Source organism: Lissotriton helveticus, chromosome 5_1, assembly GCF_964261635.1.
Source record: "Lissotriton helveticus chromosome 5_1, aLisHel1.1, whole genome shotgun sequence".
Taxonomy (NCBI): domain Eukaryota; kingdom Metazoa; phylum Chordata; class Amphibia; order Caudata; family Salamandridae; genus Lissotriton; species Lissotriton helveticus.
This window is the reverse complement of record NC_136065.1, coordinates 2068755306-2068770362: the sequence shown is the minus strand read 5'-3', so window position 1 is coordinate 2068770362 and position 15057 is coordinate 2068755306. Positions and strand designations below refer to the sequence as shown.

The window sequence follows — 15057 nt, the reverse complement described above, 5'->3', positions numbered from 1 at the left end:
GGAAAATTGACCTTTAACAATTGAAGTGTACATGAAGAACGGTTATCATGCCGATGTAAAATCATGAAGGGGTATTTATCAAAACAAATTGTCGGAACAATCTAATTGAATGGTTTAATAATTGTATATTGATATTCCGGATATGGCCACGAAAACGAGTAGGAAGCATAGATTTAATGGCATTTAGATGTCAATCAATAATTAGACTATGTATAAGCTATCTGGATATCACAAAACCCTTCTTGGCCCCTTTTTTCAAGCACAAAATAAAATTGAGATACCTCAATCAACATCTATTTGTTTTATGAGTGAAGGATGTAGAATCTCCAAGCTTGTGTAGAGGGAATGTGGATTTCATTAAAGACATGGAGGCTAGCATTATGCATGTTACTTTCATTGCCAGCTCCTTGCAGCACTTCAAAGTATTACATCACCAACACAAAAATTCCATAACTTAGACTGTCCCATTAACATATATAAACTCTGTCACGGCAGCCATCTTCCTCTTTTAAGCTGCTCCGGTCCCAAAACTCACAACCTTTAACTTATTCAAACGATGAACATAATCCTTGTGCCCTCCTTTATTAGTTATCTGAAACAGACAATAAACCATAAATTATCTGTTCCTCAATGAGTCTTCATATATATATATATATATATACACAAGACATACCTCGATAATTCAACTCCCCGTCCAAACTCTTACCTGGGAGGGTGGGAGGGATAATGCTAGCCTCTGTGTCTTTAATGAAATCCAGATTCTCTCTACATAAACTTGGAGGATCTAGATTTCATGACAAGACCGGAAACTAGCATTATGCATGTTCAAAGCTGTGATAAAACCACATACGACACATGACCCAATAGTTTCAAATAAAATTAAGCAAAAACATCAGCATTTGACCAATCAGCTGCATGCAAAGTCTCCTCCAAAGGTACGCCTGACATGAAAACCTTACTTGCCATTGCTCCTCTCACTGAATGAGCACCACACTCCTGCAAACTTACATCTACCTCAAGCATACAATACCACACCCATCTATCACTTGTCGCTGAAGTTACTGCCCTAAAAGGCTTCACATACGAAATCAACAGCTGATTATCATCATGCTTCTGAACTCGCATAATCTATTCTCTTACTCTCTGAAACATCTTACCACACACAACTTTGGATGTTCCTCACATTTTGGATAAAATATCGAGGAAAACATGCACTTCATTCTCTTAGTACTTTTTAAAATTAACCTGTCTGGATTATAACATACGTCACTAACATCTAACCCTTTAACATCAGAAACTCTCCTGAAAGAAATCAGACACAATGAAGTTGCCAACTTCCCTGACAACTGATTCAGACTCAAAAACATATTCATCGGCCATCCCTCAAACAAATGAAGAAGCCTGTTGACTTCCCACAAGTAACTATATCTTGGCCTTGGTGGACTCAGCAACTTAACTCCTTTCATAACTCTACAAATTGCGGTTCTCTACCTATTGAGCAACCTCCTACCAAACCATGTTCTGCAGCAATTGCAGACCTATAACAATTACTAGTTCTGTAACTCAATCCCTTCTGAAACAAAGAAGATAAATAATTCGATAATTCTATGGCAGATGCCTCCACAGGATCCAGGCTCCTTTCCGCGCACCAACAAATCAATTTCTTCCATGCTCCAACATACCTCTTTCTACTTCCTGGTGCCCAAGACTCCCTGAGTAACTCTTGAGCCTGCTCTAAAAGTCCTCAGAACTGCACTCCTCTCCTGAAATCTTCCAAATAAGAAGGCTCAATGCCCCTTCCAAAACTAAAGGATGAAAAACTCCTTTTCCCCCTAGAAGAATGTCCTCGGACTCCAGTATCAAGAATTGCTCCTCTATTGCCATTTCTAACCGCCCTGGAAACCATGCATGTCCTGCCCAAAAAGGCATCACAAGAACCAGCTGACATCTCTGTCTCCTCACCATCAACAACACCCTCTGTATTATCGCAAATGGGGAAATGCATACCCCCGAACCTTCCTCCAATCCAGCTGAAATGCATCCACCTCGTCTAGATCCGGTCTCCAACTGTAATAACGCTCCTACTGGAACGCCAACCTTGGCGCAAGCAAATCCACCTCCAGCAGATCCCAAACTTGAAATAACCTCTGGAAGTATTAAACATTCAGCTTCCAATCGCTAAAATCCCTGAGATACCTTGAATTCAAGTCCACCACAACATTCTCCTTACCTGGAAAATGTTCTGCTTACAACCCTATCTTCTGCTCTAGACAAAACCTCCAAATCCTCTTTGCTTACTGTGCAAATTCCTCGATCTGCTTTCACCTAAGCGGTTTATGTAACGAACTATCGAAACATTGTCCATTTTCAATAAAACATTGAAACTCCTTAACTTCTTTCCCACAACTTCGTAAAGCATAAAGACCAGCTCTCATCTCCAATCCATTTATGTGTTCCGACCTCTCTTCCAAGGACCATTTTCCACCTGTTTCCTGATTCTCCAAACATGCCCGCCATCCAAAGAGGCTCTCATCTGTCTCTAGAAAAAAATCTGGACCTATTCCAAATATTGCCCAGCCATTCCAGGCCTCCAGGTTCTCCAACCACCAAATAAGCTTCTCCCGAGCTTCTACTGAAAGAAAAACATGATCTCCATTCCCGAAACCTTTCCTCAGTGTCTCTGCTTTCAATCTCTGCAAAGCCATGTAATGAAGTGTCCCTGGAAAAACCGCCTGAATAGAAAAGGAAAACACGCCAATCACCTTTGCCAAACTCTTCAGAGTGATTCGCTCTTTCTTCAACATTCCTTTCACCTCTGACCTTATCTTGACAACTTTCTTCTCTGGTAAGCTTAGAGCCTTCTCTACTGTGCTCACCACAAATCCCAAAAACTTTAAACATTGACTGGGCTTCAAAACCGACTTCTCCCTGTTGATCAAGAAACCCAAACCTTCCTAAAGATCCATAGTCAAAAGCAGCTGCTTCTCCAACTCCTCTTGACTCAGAGACATAATAAATCAATTGCCTAAGTTCATTATCAGAAACAAGAATTGGAATTAGCACCCATCAATTAGAAGTCTCATTGCAGTTCATTAAAGCATCAAACATCCATGACGAAATAGTTGTTCTTTATTGATTAATATATTCAGACGTTTAAAATCTAATGTTCACAATGATTCTTTTAGCCAACGCGTTTCGTCTCTGTCGGGACTTCTTCAGAGCTCAGAATTCTATTTATGTTGGTATGTTGCGTGATCCACTAGCAAAAAGAGCTCAGGGACACAAATAAATATAGTGCCTCGATAGTCATCTTGGGTGTGATGAACGTGGAAAAAAATTACAAGAATAGGCAGGGTGGCCCGCAGCAATCGACAACGTCCGAGCACGGATTTTAAACGTCTGCGTATATTAATCAATAAAGAACAACTATTTCGACTATAAGAAAAATTTGGATCTGCTTTTTCTACTATTCGTCATGGATGTTTGATGCTTTTATGAACTGCAATGAGACTTCTAATTGATGAGTGCTAATTACAATTCTTGTTTCTGATTGTATTTGAGTTTTACCCAATAGGAAGTGGAGAGTGGTGCACTTCCTGTTTTGTTAGCACCATAGCTATACTATTAAGCCAACATTGGTAATAGGTGCAGGACTCTTGCCTCAACCCTATTTGTGTTTTGTTATTACCTAAGTACATTATCATATGAATTCCTCTCTCCCAGAGAAACTTGGCCACTGGTCTCAACACCTTTGTAAAGCACCATGGTGCAGACGCCAGTCCAAACGAGAGGCATGAAATCTGAAACAGCTCTCCAACCACCTGAACTGAAGAAATCTGCGACTCTCTTCCGCTATAGGAATAGTGAAATAAACATCCTTCAGATCCAATATCACCATTCAATCGTTCTCCTGGAGAATATCCCTCAAAAGATAGATACCCTCCATCTTGAAGTGCCTGTAAACAATGTACTGATTCAACCCTCTCAAATGTATCATGGGTCTCCAACCCTTATTCTTTTTCTTCACCAAAAATGTAGTACTCAGAAATCCCAGATCTCTTTCCGATACTTTCTCTATTGCTCCCTTCTGCAACATCTCCTTTACCTCTTTTCCTACTACCTCCTGCAGATCTTGTTGAAAAACCACCTGACCTGGTTCCTTCAACTGCTTTGGCTCTTCCTCTAACTCTATAACATATACTTTTACTGTGAGAATAACCAAACTGTCCTTGGTTAAATTCTCCCAATTCCTTACAAACCATTTTAACCTTCCCCCTACCTCACTTCGAGTTGAACCAAAAACAGTCTTCATACTCACCTTGAGATCCTTGTGCGAAATGAGCTCGTCCCCTTGCCTGGCGCATCCTGCTCGCTCTTCCTCTTTGAGCCCTCATGTATGACCGGCCAGGGTAATGGGCCTTCGGTCCGGTCAAAAACACCCCTTCCAAAGACTCTTCTTAAGGAACACTGAGCCTTGTCCAGACTGGTGAAAGTTGAAACATACTTTCCAACTCCCTTCACCTTTCCTTCTCTGAACAAGTACTCCTTAGGGTCCTCTGTAGACTCCTTTTTCGTAAAGTCCCCTAGCCTAGGACTTATCCTCATTAGGATAGCTTTGCATCTTTCGATCGACAAAGTTGTGTTTGCGTTTCCTAGGAAAAAAATCGCCCTCTGCGACCAACCTCTCAGTAGCTCATTATCTATCTGGACACTATTAATTCTGGCCTCCTCTGCCATGTACAGAGTTCTGGCCAAAGGCCCCAACACATCAAGCAAGCAATCTTGGCACTGGTTAAGTTCCCTCTCCAAACCCTTCCTGGGACCACGCCTAATATTAAACAGAAAACGAATCAAATCTGGATCCAGATATGTCGTCATGCAGGATTTACCATCAACTACAAGACTCATAACAGCTCTGGCCTCCTTTTCTAAAGGCCTCCTTATCCATAGCTTCAAAAAATCAGCCACATGAGGCAATAGCCACCAGTCTGCAGTACTTTGTCTGTGTCCATATCCTATCCAACATCAAAATAATCATCCAAGTAGTGCAGAACGCCGCTGCCAGGGCAATTTTTGGTCTTAATAGGCGTTCCAGTGCCTCGGGCCTGTTGGCAACTTTGCACTGGCTTCCTATCCGCAAGCGGATCGCCTTTAAGGCATTGACCCTGGCCTACAAAGCTCTTCACAAGGGAGGAGCTAAGTACCTCCAAAAGAGACTGGTCTTTTATCAACCGACCAGGTCTCTGAGGTCGGAATCCCTGCACCTGGCTGTTGTCCCACGGGTTAAGAAAGCGCGCCTTGGTGGCCGCTCTTTTGGACTGCTGGCACCACAGCTGTGGAACTCTCTGCCGCTGGCTCTGCGGGGAGCCACTAGCCTGCTGGCTTTTAGGAAGGGCCTTAAAACTTGGCTGTTCACTCAGTAGTCTGTCTTTTGTAAATTTTCTGGCTGATTCTTCTTCTTTTTTTATCTGGTGTTATGTTAGTATGTCGCAGTTTCTTCTCTTTCTCCTATAAAGCGCCGGGACACTCTTCTTGAGTAGCCGAGCGCTATAGAAAAGATTTAATAACATAACATAACATAACATAACATAACATAACAAATGAACTCATCAGCCTCATCCTCAAATTCAGGCTCTAAGAGGCCTTCATGAGACTGCTCACCAGCTTTTGTGCCGCTGTGGACACCTTCTTTTGTGCCATGTTGGACACCTTCCTTATATATGGCACAAGGCTCTCCTTTATTGTTGCCAGAAATCTGACTCCCAATTCAATATTCTTAGTCTCCCTAGGTCTCGTACCATAAACTTGCACTTCACTTCCCTCTTCTTTTTCCATAGACCAATACTCATCCTTTTTAAATTATACTTTCTATATATCGTGATAGATTTTATTATAGATAGATATATTTTTTTTATCCTTCAACCTTGTGGTATATGTCTTCTATGTCTATTGTAGTTTTTATTTATTAGTCATTGGAATTGTAGTTCTGTTACATCATATAGATTCTTGTGTATGTAATATGGAATGTATTTGTTTGTGAGTCCTGGTTCTAGTTCAGAGAAGCGGTTGGAGCTGATCTGACTAGATGCCTTTACTTTAGCACCAGTGGGTCTTTTACTACTTATTAAATAAATAAGTATTTAACTTTAATTTGTCTCCTCCGCTCTTTACAATGGCGACGAGGTTTATTTAATTATTTATTGACCCACTGTGTTGCTGAATCTCCTCAACATCGATTATTACGAAATTAATCAGCACGGACTTACTGCGTGGTTGTGCCGGCTATCACAGTCCTTCTGGTTTGAGGAGTTGGGTGTCTTTGCTGAAATTTAAGGTACTGTCGAAATTTAATTATATTTAAGGATTAAAGCTGACCATACCGCTAGCGGATCGTTTGTCCGTTGGAAACTGCTCGCGCTTGCCTCATGTGCAGCTCGCTGGATGTTCTTGCTTCGCGAGCTGGATCTCTGTGACGTTGTACGGAGTCACACGACTGCGCGTTGGAACGCACAAGCTGTGGTGGAACGCGTCGTTTCACGTTCAGGCTGCACGCAACGTCGCGGCCATTTTGAGTGCATCTCTAAAGATCTGCGTGATTTTACGAAGAAAGTGCTGGCAGAATTGGAAGTTAAAGCGTAAACCAAGTTCTTTTTCAGCGAACACAGTGATTCGCTCACTTAAAAGAAAATCGTCATTCTGTGCAATTTTATATTAAATTCTGTGATTTGCACACATCTTATTTCAAGTGCAAGTCAATTCACTATTCATTCTTCGGCAGTACAATCTTACTTTCTGTGATTTGCACACTAAAAAGCAGCTATTTTAACTTAACCACTGTGATTTGCACACATAATATTGGAAGTGCAAGTCAATTGATATCTCATTTTAATTACAGTGATATTTTTATTATATTGCTGTTATTTTTGTGCATTTTATTATTTTATAAGAACAACTGTGATGTGTGTTTCTTATTGTTATTAATACTCATATTTTATTTCAGATTTTTTTTTTTTTAATATTGGTTATTGTTCAATATGTCTTCTTCTCAAATTTGCAATCAACCTTCCATATTTCTGGAAATTCCTGGGAAACCAAAATTGCGTTGGAGGAAATGGCTAGAGACTTTTGAAAACTATATTGTTGCAATTGATGCAACAAAGTTCTCTGCAGAAAGGAAAAAAGCTATTCTTTTCAGTTTTCTAGGAACTGCTGCAATTGAAATCTTTAAAAATCTTGAGACTATTGCAGCACCAAGGGGAGAAGGAGATGTATGTAATGTGTTTAAAGAAGCTGTAGCGAGACTGGAAAAGCAGTTTGAAGATGAACCAAACGTCATGATTGAGAGACATGCTTTTCACATGAGGAAACAAATGAGTGATGAGTCCGTTGAAGACTACATAGCGGCTTTGAGAGTATTTTCTGCTAATTGTGAGTTTGGGGAATATGTTGATCTTTCTATCAGAGATAAATTTGTGTTTAATTGTTCTTCTAAAAAGGTGCAAGAACAACTTTTGGCATGCCGCAATCCTACTTTAGCGGAAGTAGTGGATTTGGCAAAAGGTATTGAAAGGTCGATAGAGTCTTCAAAAATTATCGAAGCAGAAACTGTTAAAGGTGCAAATGTATCTTCTATTTGTTCAGTTCAAGCTCGTGGGAAGAATAATTTCAAAACAGGCAGAGAGTCTGGTTTAAGTTGCTTTAGATGTGGTTCTAAAACACATTTAGCGAATTCTTCTGATTGTCCTGCACTTAAAAAGAAATGTAGTAAGTGTGGGAAAAATTGTCATTTTACTTCAGTTTGTAGGACTCCTAAAAGAAATATTAATACTAATACCACAGTTCGTTGTGTGTCTAATTTTGAAGGTGATATGGAAAAATTAATTATTACTATTTATGATGATGCATTTAATGACCATATTAGCAGTGTCACTCTTCCTTTTAAAGCTCCTTTAGGGACTGTCCATGTCGGAAAAGTTGGGTTTGAGGCCATGGCTGATTCGGGTTCGCCAGTAACCATTTTATCTGATGTGTTTTTCAATGAAAATTGGAATGGTGTAAAGCTTAAAGTTTCTGACATTAATCCTAAAGCCTTTGGCAATTTTGAAATTAAAATGTTGGGTTTCTTTGAAGATCATTTGAAATTTGAAACTCGCCAAATTTTCACTAAAATATATGTGGCAATTGATGGAAAAAATATTGTAGGTTGGTTTGATTTGGGTAAGCTAGGTGTAAATTTATGTCCAGGTTCTGATCATCCAATCCAGTTAAGAGATATGCCTATAAATAACATTGTATTAGAAAATTCTTTATCTTCTATTCTTCATAAGCATGAGAAAGTTTTTGAGGATGTCGTGGGAGAAGTAAAGGGATTTTCACACAAAATTAAGTTACAAAAGGAGCTTTGCCTGTTCAACATAAGGTTCGGATGGTACCTTTGGGAGTGAGAGATTAGCTTAAATTACATCTACATGATTTATGCTCTCAAGGTATTATAGAACCTACTGACAGTTCTGAGTGGGTTTCGGCGATAGTTATCGCTCTTAAAAAAATCAAGATATTAGACTATGTGTGGACCTTCGTTCACTTAACAAAAATATTGTAATTGAAACTCATCCTTTGCCTAGAATACAAGAAATGTTGGCGTCTGTCAATGGTGCAAGATTTTTTTCGATCATTGATCTTAAATCTGCGTATCATCAAGTGACTCTTGAGGAAGATTCGAAGGATCGAACGGCTTTTATTACCCCGTTTGGTCTTTACAGGTTTTTAAGGATGCCTTTTGGCCTGGCATCAGCTGCCAGTGTATTTCAGAAGTTGAGCGAAAATTTATTTCATGGTCTTAAAGGGGTACAGTCTTTTCAAGACGATATCCTTGTTTTTGCTAAGACCATTAATGAGCATAATTCAATTTTGGAAAAGGTCTTAAGCACGCTAAACAACAAGGGTATGACAGTCAGCAAAGAAAAATGTAAATTTTTGGTTAGTGAAATTAACTATTTGGGTCACAAAATCACTCCTGAAGGGATTTTTCCAAAAGAAGATATCATTAGCAGCCTGGAGAACAGTAGTAAACCAAAAGATAAGGATACCTTGCGCTCATTTCTTGGTTTAAGTATTATGCTAAGTTTGTAAAAGGATATGCTTTGGTTGTTGAACCACTTAGACAACTGTTAAAGAAAGGGTCAAGGTTTGTTTGGACAGATGTTCATGATTCAGCTTTTGAAAATGTTATTAAGCTTATAGCTAAGGCACCTGGTCTTAACACTTTTGATCCAGAAGGTAAATCATTTGTAACTGTTGATGCAAGTACAATTGGTTTGGGTGCAGTGTTCACATAGATTGTTGACAGTAGAGAAAGGGTTATTTCTTTTATTTCAAGAGGTATTAGGGGAGCAGAAGTTCACTATAGTACCATTGAAAAGGAGGCTCTAGCTTGTGTGTGGGCTGTGGAAAAGTTTAAGAATTTTTTGTGGGGAAGACCTTTTACTTTAGTGACTGATCACAAGCCACTTGTTTATATGATGGATGGCGTGAGAAGTGGCAAAGCTTCATCAAGATTAGTTAGGCTAATTGCAAGACTGCAAGAGTTCAATTTTGAGATGCAGCATATTCCTGGAGGTAAAAATGTCACTGCAGACTGTTTGTCTAGATTACCTCCAATTAATGATTCTAGTGATGAAATTATGGATCAACATGAATGTGTGGTGGCTTCTATTGATGCTGTAGAATCTTGTAGTTTTGGTGTTAATGAGAAAGAATGGAATGACCATTTAATGAAAGACAGTGTGTTGGAGAAGGTTACATTTTATGTTATTAATGGATGGCCTTCTGTGAAAAATTTGGAATTATCCTTGAGGAGTTTTGCACACGTTGCTGAGGTATTGTCTATTGAGAATGATATTTTATTAAGACAAGATTTATTTATCCCACCAGCTAGTCTTAGAGATAGGATCATTCACTTGGCACATTCTGGACATCCTGGTGTGTCTGGAACAAAGAAATTGTTGAAATGCCATTATTGTTGGCCTGGTTTGGATGCTTCTTTCTGTTGAAAGGTTCATTCATAACTTCTCAGTATGCATTAATTCTGTTAAACACTGGAAAGTTGCTACTGACCCACTGTCTATAGGTGATGGCCCTACAGGTCCTTGGCAAAGACTTTCAATTGATTTTTCAGGACCTGTTGAGTGTCTTGGTAGGGAGAAGAGATTTTTAATTGTCTTGATTGATGATTTTTCTAAATGGTTATATTACTCTTTTATGGAACATCCTACTATTGATGAAGTTTTTTTTTTTTTGGATAACATTTTTAGGATTGAAGGGGCACCGGTTTCTATAATGTCAGATAATGGTGTTCAATTCATTTCAAGTAAAATGCAAGCATTTTTTAATAAGTTTGGCGTATCTGCAGTAAGAGCTCCTCTTTACAGTCCTCGTTCAAATGGTCAAGTTGAGAGGGCAAACATATTTTTCAAAGAGGGTATTCAAGCTGCTTTGGAAAGCAAACTTGATGTCTTTGAGTTTTTAAAGGAGAAAATATGGCGTTATCATTTGACTCCTAACTCTTGTACAGGAGTTTCTCCTTACTTTTTAATGAGAGGCAGGAAACCAAGGTCTGTGTTTATGCCTTTAATTAATAATGAAAAGAAAAAGGAAGTTAGCTTAGAAGATTCTATTGATAAAGCTAGGAACAACATAGTTACAGCTCGTTTGTCTGGAAAGTCTCATCATGATGAATCTCACCATTGTAAAAACAAAAATGTAGCAATTGGTGATTGGGTGAAAATTGGTAAACCATCTTTTACACCTAAGGGTACGTCAAAATTTTCAGAACCGTTTCAAGTTGAAGCTGTTACTAACTCGACTGTTCTGCTTAACACCTTCAATGCTAGAGATATTCTCCCTTGGTGCTGATCTCCCTTAAATCCCATTGTTCATGACGAGCTCAGCTTGTCATGAGCACACGAGCAGTGTACTGCATGACGAGCTGAGCTCGTCATGAGCATGGAAGGGGTTAAGGACAGGGGTTGGTGGAGCAAAAGTTTGGTGGTTGTTCTTAAACCAGGTCAGGAACAGTTTTTTAGAAAAATGGGAGATGGTGTTGGTGCCTCATTTAATGATTTTTCTAGTGATTTATTATCGTCTGGAAATTCTGTCCATTCTAATGACAATTCTGGGAAGTGTTTTAATTCTGACAATGCATGTTTGAATTCTTCTGATCTTGATGCCTCTGTTCATGGGGATAATAGTTCTATGAGTTCTTCTGTACAAGATGTTCCTATTTCGCTTAAAAGAAATGTGAAATTGCCTAAAAAATTGGGTGATTATGTTTTAGACTAGTTTTGTTATTTTGTTTTATTTTGTTGGAAAATATACATGTGGTATATGTCTTCTATGTCTATTGTAGTATTTATTTATTAGTCATTGGAATTGTAGTTCTGTTACATCATATAGATTCTTGTGTATGTAATATGGAATGTATTTGTTTGTGAGTCCTGGTTCTAGTTCAGAGAAGCGGTTGGAGCTGATCTGACTAGATGCCTTTACTTTAGCACCAGTGGGTCTTTTACTACTTAAATAAATAAGTATTTAACTTTAATTTGTCTCCTCCGCTCTTTACAAACCTCAAAACTTCTAACCAATTCAAACAAAACTAACTCCTACCTTTTCTCACCAAAAAACGACAGCCTCTGCTCTAATTTATTCCTTTCTAGCCCTAAAACTGCTCTACCGAACTCGATTGCGTTGCCTCCCACCCTGCCGGCTGACAGAATCAGCTGTTTGTCAGTTGGGAAGGCAGCGCTTGAGTGTACTTTACCCTCATGGCCGAGCGTTAGCTTCATGAAAGCCATCAGACTTGCTCTCAACTGCTTTTTCAAAATGGCCCCTCTACGTCGTCACGCACACGAGTGTGACAACACTACTATGTCTATGAGCACCCTCAAGGTACAACTGTTGCTGTGGCGCCCGTCGACTCGGAAAGTGCACAGCTCGCGCAGCAAGCTCAGGATCCTTCAAACTACACCGCGAGCTGAAGCGCAACATGCTCGCTCGCAGCGCAACAGTATTTCTTCTTTTTTCCCTAAATCTAAAACTATGAAAAAATGTACCTATTCAGCACTAGCCTAACCCGCATAACTACATAACCTACTCCGAACCCATAAATTGGGATAAACAATACTCAAACCACATTTCCTATTATCAGCTATTTTTTTAAACAATAACTTAATGAAACTACTATTATTCAACCTTAATTACATAAATAAAGTTAATAACATGCAAAACAATACTTCTCTGTCAAGGAGCAGGAGATAGAAGACGAGGATGGCTGCCCTGACAGAGTTTATATATGCTAATTGGACATCCTAAGATCTACCCTCAGTCCGGTATGCAGAGATTCATTGGACAATAGTTCCCTCAGTTAACATTTAGCATTGTTTTAGTATTTCTGAAGACCTCAGACCTAGTCTGTCAGCATGAAAACCCCAGATTGGCATCTCTGTGAGAGCCGGTCCCAGTAGAGTGTTTAGGTAAACAAACAAGCACAGTTCCAGTATAAATACATTCCACTAAGGTCAGTGGCTAGACCTCGCAACGTATATAGGCGTGACGTGTGTGCGTGTGTGAGACTGTGAGTGTGCACGCGCCTGCCTGTCTCGCACTACTCACCAATGCCGGATGACACTGAGGCGGTGGCGGTGGCACACATCTGCCCAAAGGAACAGGTCTCGGTGATGGGTAGGAGGCAAAGGCCGAGCGGGCAATAGTAGCATGTCAGCGCCTCCCCTGCAAGAGAAAGAAGAGCTGTGTGAGACAGGGATGCAGTGCTTAATTTGGAAAATATGAAGTGCAGGTGCTCAAATGTTTGTCGGAGGCCACACCTCTTTTTCCCAGGTCCACCCACTTCCTTCATTAGCTCCACCCACACCCTCAAGTGGCACGCAAGCCATAAACTGTGAAAATGGCACACATGTCCTCAGGCCAGAACGCATGGAAATGTTACACATAAGCACCCATGCCATCAACCATGAAAATGTCACACATAAGCAAGCACCCAAGCCATAAACTGTGGAAATGTCACACATAAGCAAGCACCCAAGCCATAAACTGTGGAAATGTCACACATAAGCGCCCAGGCCAGAAAGCATGCTATAATCGGTCACACATAAGCATTCAGGACGGCGCTAGGCCAAAAACCGTGGAAATGTCACACATAAACATCCATGATCCAAGCCATAAACCATTGAAATGTCACATATAGGCATCCAGCCGGGGTGTGTTAACTTCCAGCCACAGTAAATGGGTGGTGGCAAGGTGGATGGAAAGGACAAAATTATACCAGACCCCGCCCTCCTCCCTCCTGAATGTGACTGTTCTGGGGGCAGACATCACTCGTGCACCGTGTAGGACTCTGCATGTGCAATGGCCTTGTGGTGAGGCTGCGCATTAAGGGCCCGAGCTGAGCCTCACTGAGCACGTTTGTATGCAATTTTTTTTTTTTAACTTTTTATTTTCCGTTTTGAGTTAAAACACAACACACAACTGTCTGTGAAATCACCAAAAACTCAGCTGTTCTCCCACAACCACCTCTCTTGACCCACTGCCCAAGGCACAGAACCCTGCATGGCCTCACACTTAATGAGGGTCCTTGGGCTCCCAATCTATTTAGGGAATCTGCTCTTACACCCCCATCAACCACGTCTACAGCTCTAAAGTGCATGGCAATGGTTAATTCGGAGTGCTCCGGGGCCACTCATCATTCCCATCGATTCCAAAGTGTACCCCACACTCATATCCTGGGGCAACCCCGGCTTGATACGTTCTACTTCCATACAGTGCCATACCCACCATGCACGTGCATTTAGTGAGGATCTGGGGGGGTTCCCCACCACTTCACTCCATCTCTCTTCGCCACTGCGAACTCTAAAGTGCATTAGTGAGGTAGTGTGGCTCACTGGTTAGAGGCGGCAGACCCGAGAGCAGAGGACGGCCCGGGACCAGGGTTCGATTCCCGGCGCGGCAGGTTTCTGGACCAGGGTCAGCGGACTCGATAATTCTCTCGCCTCGGTGCCCACTCTGATCAGCGATCACACTCGGCAACTCTGGGCATTAGCTTGCCTCATCTTCACTAACGGCCCCACCAGACCGCCGGGGATGCCTGGTCTCACCCTGGAGATACCCATTAAGGGACCATCTCTCAGGGAAGCCAGGAAGGGTTTCGCAGCGGTCGAAGCGCGGAGATACTCCTCCGGGAGTGATTCTAGCGCTATATAAACACGCAAATTAAATTAAATTAAATTAAATTAAATTAATGGAATTGTGTCTATGGTAAGTCGCGGCGGGGAAAGCATGGGACTCACTTCTGAGCATACCCGTCCCACTCGGGTGACAAATGCAAAAAGAACAATTAATGGACAGAACGCAAAACAATGTCATACATTCACCCCAGTACAGAAATCTGGGCCTAAATCCATTGTTTTTTTGCTCACCACTCGAGTGGGATGGGTATGCCCAGACGTGGGTCCCATGCTCTCCATGCCACTGGAGTCAAGCTATCCTGGCTTATGAGGGTTGAAAGCCCGAAACCGGTCCTAGGATGCTTGTTTCCAGTCCAGGGAGGACCTGGCCTGGTAGTTCGGGCTGGACTGTTCCCATTGGGCGGAGGGTCAAGAGTGATTTGCATATGGCTGGGTCCAAACTGGAATGGCATGGTGAGCAAAAAAAACGATGGATTTAGCCCTAGATCTCTGTACTGGGGTGAATGTATGACATTGTTCTGCATTCTGTCCATCAATTGTTCTTTTTGCATTTGTCTATTATTAATCAGCCTTCGCTAAGTGAACAAGACCATTTTCTCAGGCATCCCCTCTCTGATTTTCAACAGGGTTACATTCCTCTTGGCTCTCCCAGTTGGTAGATCTGTGAATGGGTAACTCCTGTGAGGGATCGATATTGTATTCTTCATGAAAGGATGGAAATGGTTTCAACCCCTCACCTCAGGCGAGGTCACCCAGTGTAGAGATACCAATTACATCCCATTTAATATATCCCAGCAGC

At 41.1% G+C, this 15057-nt stretch overlaps 1 long non-coding RNA gene across 1 annotated transcript in view; it reads right to left on the bottom strand.

The window, feature by feature from the left end:
* The window catches only part of LOC144756304 (uncharacterized), a 93252-nt gene that overhangs the window by 12408 nt on the left and 65787 nt on the right, over window positions 1–15057 (bottom strand). Inside the window, exon 2 of the long non-coding RNA XR_013595118.1 lies at window positions 12670–12786. This is a non-coding gene — a long non-coding RNA (uncharacterized LOC144756304). The remainder of the gene's footprint in view (window positions 1–12669; window positions 12787–15057) is intronic.